Source organism: Tympanuchus pallidicinctus, unplaced genomic scaffold, assembly GCF_026119805.1.
Source record: "Tympanuchus pallidicinctus isolate F22 unplaced genomic scaffold, pur_lepc_1.0 scaffold45, whole genome shotgun sequence".
Lineage (NCBI taxonomy): Eukaryota > Metazoa > Chordata > Aves > Galliformes > Phasianidae > Tympanuchus > Tympanuchus pallidicinctus.
The window spans coordinates 280,462-287,212 of NW_026294764.1; the positions used below are offsets into that span (position 1 = coordinate 280,462).

The window sequence follows — 6,751 nt, forward strand, 5'->3', positions numbered from 1 at the left end:
CCAATCGGAAACCAAGGCAGCCCGCCGCGCTCTGATGAGAAGGGCCGCGCCTCGCTGCTGCCCCTCAGTGTGAGGGAGGTGTGGTGCGGGGCACGGCGGGGTGTTCCTCGTGCTGTGTTGAACCGGGGAGGGAAAAGCTCTGCCACAGCAGGGCAGCAGCTCGGGCTGTTTTACCTTTATGAGTCACGTTTAGCATCCTCTAGCTCGAGGGCGCGGGTCGGCAGCGTCCTGTGTTAGAAGCCTGAGTGCTGTGCTTCCCAGAGCCGCGTCCTCGTGTTCGAAGGGGGCGTTCTGCGGGCCCGGCTCTGCAGCTGGCGGGGCGCTGAGCTGTGTGGGGCTCTGGGGTTTGCTGCGTAAAATCGGGAGCCCACGGTGAGATGCATTCAACTGAAGTGCGCATAAACGGGGAATGAGGTGTGAGGGGCGACGGCTGGGGGAAGGTTTGCTTCTGTGAGTGAGCTGAGGCCCTCGTGAGGCTTGTAGAACACGGGTTGTGGAGACCGGGTTCTGTATTGCACCCAGGTGTGGGAATTCCTGGTACAAGGGGTTTTCTCACCCAGCAGTGCCACGTGTGAGGTGCTGCCCTGATGTGCTCTGTTCCCTACGTGCTCAGCTGGGCTCCATTAGGGGCTCACAGCCTGCTGCAGCTGGGCTGACCCAAGGCAGTGTTCCCTGTGAATAATCCTGGCTGTTAGGTGCAGACTCCTCGTTCCTGACTCCTCATTCCTTCCTCCTACTCCAGTGCTGCCAAGCGGAAGCGCTGCAGTGGCGCTAACTGGCTGCTCTCGCTTCTGAGCACGGCCTCAGCCCTGGCTGTGGGATGCTTCCAATGCTGTGAAATTGTTGAGTTTTTACAGGTTTAAAGGCCAGATGACCACAGGGCTTTTCTGTTACCAACTTGCCCAGCACAACTGGGAAGGAGGTATTTTTATCTGCTCTGACATCTCTTGTCGCAGTAATCGATCCTCCTTTGTTTTTTCTGCAGCATAACTATAAATATCAGTGCTTCTTGTGGGCTGGAATAAGCTGGGCACAGCTTCACCTAGCGACAAGATGCTGAGCAATCCTGGAGTGAGTAAAGGAATGACCCAGGCAGCTGAGACATTGTGTGCAGGGATCAGTTTTTCAGGTGAGTACCTCAAAGGCAGGTCTGCCAAATACGCAATGAATTTGGAACTTTCTAGTCCCTCTTTCTGAAGGCTGGTTTTCCTTCGTGTGCATGGACTTGTATTCCGTAGTGCAGGGGAGATGCTTTAATTGCAGTGATGGGAGGGACCACAGAGCCCATCCAGGAGATCGTTTTCTGTTCCTTTCCTTGCTGGCTTTTTCCTTGCAGCCTCAGTGTCTCTCCCATGTAGCTCAGACAGTGGGCTCAGTTATCTTCTGAGTTCCAGCCTTGTTCTATACTTATGAATAAGGACTATACGGCTCTACCAGGTGTAGCCATGTTTCCTGATTTTTTTCAGTATGCTGAATGCAGGGCAGTGGTGGGTCCTGGACCCTTAGAGATCTTGCTTGGGATTCGGAGCAGTTTGGGTTGATGTTAGCCACTGAAACCAGCCTGCAGAGATGTTTGACTTCTCCAGTGCTCTGGCAAGAGGCTTCACTGTAACTGGGAGAAGAATTTAGAATGAACAATGATCTTGTAGGGCTGTGAATTCTGAATTTCTGCCTCTTGCTCTGTGGGCTGCAGACAGGTGAGAGAGGTGTAAGCCTTTTTCTGAGATGAAGATGGGATCACATCAGGTTCTTGATAAATAAAGGGCAACTTAAATTGGATTATAAAGACACGGATTGGCTTGTAAATATCCTGGAGGTGTGTCCCACTGTAACAGAAAGCATCCTGTAATTCAGAGAGAAGACGCTTTGTCTTCAGTCAAATGTTGCATCTTTGTGTTAAGCACAAAATGGAATTTGCTCTCAAAAGGCTGTCATAATTATGCACTGATAAAAGAGGATGCAGGTGTGTTTGGGCACTGAGCTCTCTTTCTGTCTCTGGATGGTTTGTTAGACTGAGGAGTAGCAATTCATTTTTCTCTTTTTGCTTTTAACTCCCTTGCAACTCAAAGGAGGTGGATTTTAGTGACGTGCCTCAGTTTTCTCAATCAAATAGTACACAGTTGTGCTCCAGGGTTTCTGTGAGGATGACTGAAGAAATCCTTGTGAGGGTCATAAGAACTTCTTGTGAATGTGCTCTAAGATCTCGGCGTGAAGGTCCTGATGACCTTAAAGCCATACGTAGAAACCTCTTGGGCTTCTGAGGGGCATCTGCTAATGAACAAATATTGTCAGTCACAGGCAGGAGCAGCTGGTCAGTGCGTAGGGGTTGTCAGAAGATGTGGCTTTCCCAGCATGCAGGACTCTGATAGCCCAGGAGATACGGTGCCAGGACATGTCCTTCATCATGCACTGACAGGCTGCTGTTGTGAAGGTCCCTCTGTCAGCCATGGCATCCCATGGGATGGGCACAGGGCAGTGAGCAGCCATTGCTGTAACAGCTGTGAAAGGATAAATGTGGAGCATGAAATTTGGTATTGGTCTCGTGGCTCACAGCTGCAGAGCAAGCTGCTTGCGCTTGGAAGTGTGGCAGTGAGGAGACCTGTAGCATCAGCAGCAGAGTTTCTTTGGCACAGCAAGGGGGGAGCAACTCTGGTATGGCTTTGGACTCATGCTTTTCCTTCTTGGTTGCTTTTAACCATTTCATAGGCTGCCTCTGCCCCTAGGTGGGGAAAGCATTTGTGTGTGAAGGGACCTGTGAGCAGTCAGTGGCAACCTTGGTTGTCTCTTTGGTGTTTCTCATGATCCTTTCAGGCAAAATGTCCAGCATGCAGCTAGGCAAATACACACTGAACAACTGGCTGACAAGTTGGGCTCAGGGTTGTTGTAAATGGGGTTATGTCCAGCTAGCAGACAGGCACTAGTGGGACTCTGCAGGGCTCCATTCTGGGGGCAGTCCAGTATTGTCACAGGTGTTGTGTGTGCAGAAGTTGAATTAATGCTAAATAAGCTTGCATATGATTCTAAATTGGGTGAAGCTTTGACTCCCATGAGGCTGGACAGCAGACCTGACAAAACCTGCAGGGCCAGCAGTTTGTTACCAGCTGGAGTGGGCTATCATGATCAACTGTAGGGACACACTGCAGTCACGTTGTGTCACTGCCAGGCAGCCCAGCTGTGCTGAAGTTAACCAAACTGCTGGAGCTCCAGCTGCTCTTCTGGGGGACTCCCATCCCTGAGGGATTGCCTGTGGTGTGGGATTTCCTTGGACGTGACTTCACTTTAGACTTGCTCCCCATGAGCCCAGTGACACTTTTGTTAGAAAATAGTCCATCCTGTTTGGATTAATATTTTTGTTGCTAATTTTGGAGGTAATGAGACACCACCGTGGCAGGCATTGCTCTCCTCGTGTAGGTTGTATTAAAAATAGACTTTTAAAAAGGGCCCAAGAAATTATTTTTTAAATGGCCCTGGATCTTTGTCAAGAGGGCTCTATGCTGTTCCTCTCTCAGCAGTGCTGCTTCCTCTGGGTTTGCCTTGTTTGCTGCCATATTCCTTGTCATATTATGTTTCACCTTTCCACATCCCACCAAACAGGACAATTCCTTGTGCCAGTCTCAGCAGGGCAGGAGGGGATAATGCTGCTGACAGATTGGAGAGCAGGTTGTTCCATAGGTGTCAAGGAGCCACGGGGTGCCTGTTCTGCTTGGAGGGGAGGACAAAAGGGCCTGGTGTAGTGGCAATGCAGAGTCACAGTTTGAAGCAGTGATTGACATGTGAGTGAGCTGCACGGCTGGGACTTCCACAGCATGGACACTTGGGTGTCACAGTTCAAGGATGTGAAGCTATTAGAAGGCATCCAAAGGAGAGCTGTGAAGTTGGTGAAGGGTCTGGGGAGGGCGAAGTGTATGATGTGGGATCTGTGTGGGAGCTTGCTGGAGATCAGATAGGAGAGATGTCAGTCTGCTATGGAAAGGGCTCTGGAGTGATCAGTCATCTCCAGACTGCCCCAGCCTTGCAGGCCCAGGCCCTTGACTTCCTACTGATGTCTCTTCCTACAGCTAGCTCCCTCCAAAGGTCTGCCTCAGCCTAGGAGGTTTCTGCTTGGTGGCGATGCAGATCCCCCTGTTTCTGTCCCAGTTGGCCCTATTTATAGATTTCAAATGATGGCAGCTGGGAAAAGTGAGACATGTGAAGTATGATGGACTCTCACCAATAAGGGGGGGTATTTATTGGAGCTGAAGCCTTGTTGTCATTGCACACCACGAGGAACTCTGCACATGTGTTGGGGGTTGTCATTTCCAGGACATGGGGCCTGTCATCCAGTACAGAGCAAACAAAACATTGTTAGAATGGAAGGAGGGATTTCTGCCTGAATAAATTATACCCAGTTATCACCACCTAGATAGCAGTCAACGCCAGGAAGCTTCTCCTGAGGGCTAAGATAACATCTCTCCCTTCATGTTTTGTTAGCAGTCTGATCTCCCAGAGCAGGATCGTTTGCCTTTCCTGCACACACGGGACAAGCTGAAGGAAAGCCAACTCAGCCACATCTCCCAAGTGATTTAAAACCTGTGGAGGGTGTTTCCATCACTGCTTCCAGTACTTGTTGTCATTGAGTGCGATAAAGCTGGCAGTTCAGTTGGGCTTTCAAATGTGCGTGGACAGCACATGGTTGCTCTAGGTGCTATCATTACCAATGCTAAATGACATCATGTGGTCTAGCCTTGAAAGGGACACCTGGTATTTATCCTGAATTGCTGCCTTGGATTGGAGCACTTAGTCTGATGCTCTCTCATTACTTCTCTTTTTTGTGTGCAATCCTAGGAGCCAGCAGCTGGGCTCAGAGACAACAGATGCAGACAGCGGTTAGTGCTCCAGCCAGCCTCAGCTTTCCCTGTCTAAATGCAATGTTGTGGTGTTGGGCAGATGGAAGGGAAAGAGCCCTGAGGAAGCAGAGGAGAGAGCAGGTATGTGGCCTTTCTCTGCAGCCTCCTCCCACTGCAAAGGTGTTTATCCTATTGACAAGCGCTGTGGTCCTTTCATAACTGCTGCATTAGCAGAGGATCAAGTAGCACTTAATGGGAGCAGAGTCCCTCCTGAAGTGTGATTGAAAAGGTCACCGAGGTGGAAGGGGAGAATATCTGCAGCAGGCTGACATGAGCCTTGGCTTCTGATTGGCAACAGGTGTATAATTGATGGGCTGCCCTCTCCTCCTTCCATGTATTGACTCAATGTTTTGCAGCGGCGCCGTCGAGCATCTGCTGATCTCAGTGGGTGGCAGATGAGAACACAGCCTGGCTGCAGGATTCAGGGAAGGGGTGATCTGAGGCCAAGTTTTGCCTTGTGAATTAGCAAAAGCAGGGAAATCACACAAGCTGTGAATGAAGCTTTCTCATGCAACTGCCCCAGGCGGGATGGATAGGCTGACCATGGCTGAGCTCTTCTCTTTTGGCACAATAAGGAGTTACGTTACTCAGGGCTGCCAGTTTTGCTGGATTTGCCTCTCCCTTCTGCTGGACCTCCAGTAGATTTGCTAAAATGAAGTTCCTTAGTCTCAAATTATGTACATTTTTAACATCCCCAGTTTGGCCAAGCCAGAAAGAATCTTATTACAGCCCCTGAAGTTACAAGCACATACTGATTGCTTTAAGTGTCGTCTTACCCTGCTCTCTTGCTGCTTTTGGTGTTCCATCTGTCTTATATGGTTTCATTTCGGAGACTGCAGAGCATTCAATCCAAGCCAAACTGCTGATGACAAGCTAATTAAAGATCTAGCAAGAGAGGAGGACTTTAATGAGGGAGAAGTGGGAGGAGAGGCAGTTTGCCAGGGCTGTGCTGTGACACTCTTGCTTAGGAGAGCTGATTGTGTGTTGTAATTGATGGTTCAGGGGAGCTATTCAGTACATGGACTGTAAGGCAGAGGAACAGAGCTGTCTTCTTATGGCATATCCTGAAATGCTGTGGTGGGATCGCAGCACCCAAGGGCCAGTTCTTCCTGCATACTGCCAAATAAACAGTTCTAACACGCAAGTGCCCTTCAACCCATCCTCAGCTTCTAAAATTCCTCTCACCAGGGTGATTATTTCCTGATTCTCGGCACCTGTTTGGACAGACAGACACACTGACATTTACAGAGCCTCAAGAACTGCAAGCTTTTATGCATACCTATATAAAGAGGTGTTGAAACCAGCAATCTGTAATTTACAGTCTGCAGCAGGAGATCCACTGGACGCAGCATGCTGGAGCATGAGCTCTGCTGTCAGCCCAATTGTCAGCTGGATGCCAAAGCAGTGGAGTGATGCCCCTTGGGTCACAGCTTTCTGCGTTGATCACAAATTAGTAGAGTCATGAGTCTTAAGAGAACTGCTGAGCTCCTGAGGCACTCGGCAGACCTTAATGAAGTGCTCTTACATGCGTGTACACAAACATGTGCATACGTGTGCTGTTGAATGGTGCTTGAATCATCACTGTTGCCTGTCAAAGAAGACATACAGTACTGTTTCATTGACACAAATGTTGGTTATCTGTGATTTCTACTGAAGAGGTGTAGAGGTATTTCTGGAAGAATTGATGCCTCCTGTTTGAAGGGTTTTGGCTTTGAGGCTCTCAGCTTCTGTGTAGTGCTGCCTTGTTAATTCAAGTGAGTGCTTTGTGTTACTTAAGGCTTTTTAAATTGTTCTGCTGCTGGTTAGATTATGTCAGTGCATACAGTTCAGTATAGATTGGCTACTGAAGGAGAATGCACTGGAGT

The 6,751-nt window shown here is 49.3% G+C and overlaps 1 long non-coding RNA gene across 1 annotated transcript; it reads left to right on the forward strand.

The window, feature by feature from the left end:
* The first annotated feature begins 88 nt into the window (after positions 1-88).
* LOC128090331 (uncharacterized) lies at positions 89-6,549 on the forward strand. The gene is made up of 4 exons (XR_008210906.1): positions 89-372; positions 986-1,129; positions 4,825-4,967; positions 6,075-6,549. It is a non-coding gene; the product is annotated as an uncharacterized LOC128090331 (long non-coding RNA).
* Positions 6,550-6,751: the final 202 nt, after the last annotated feature.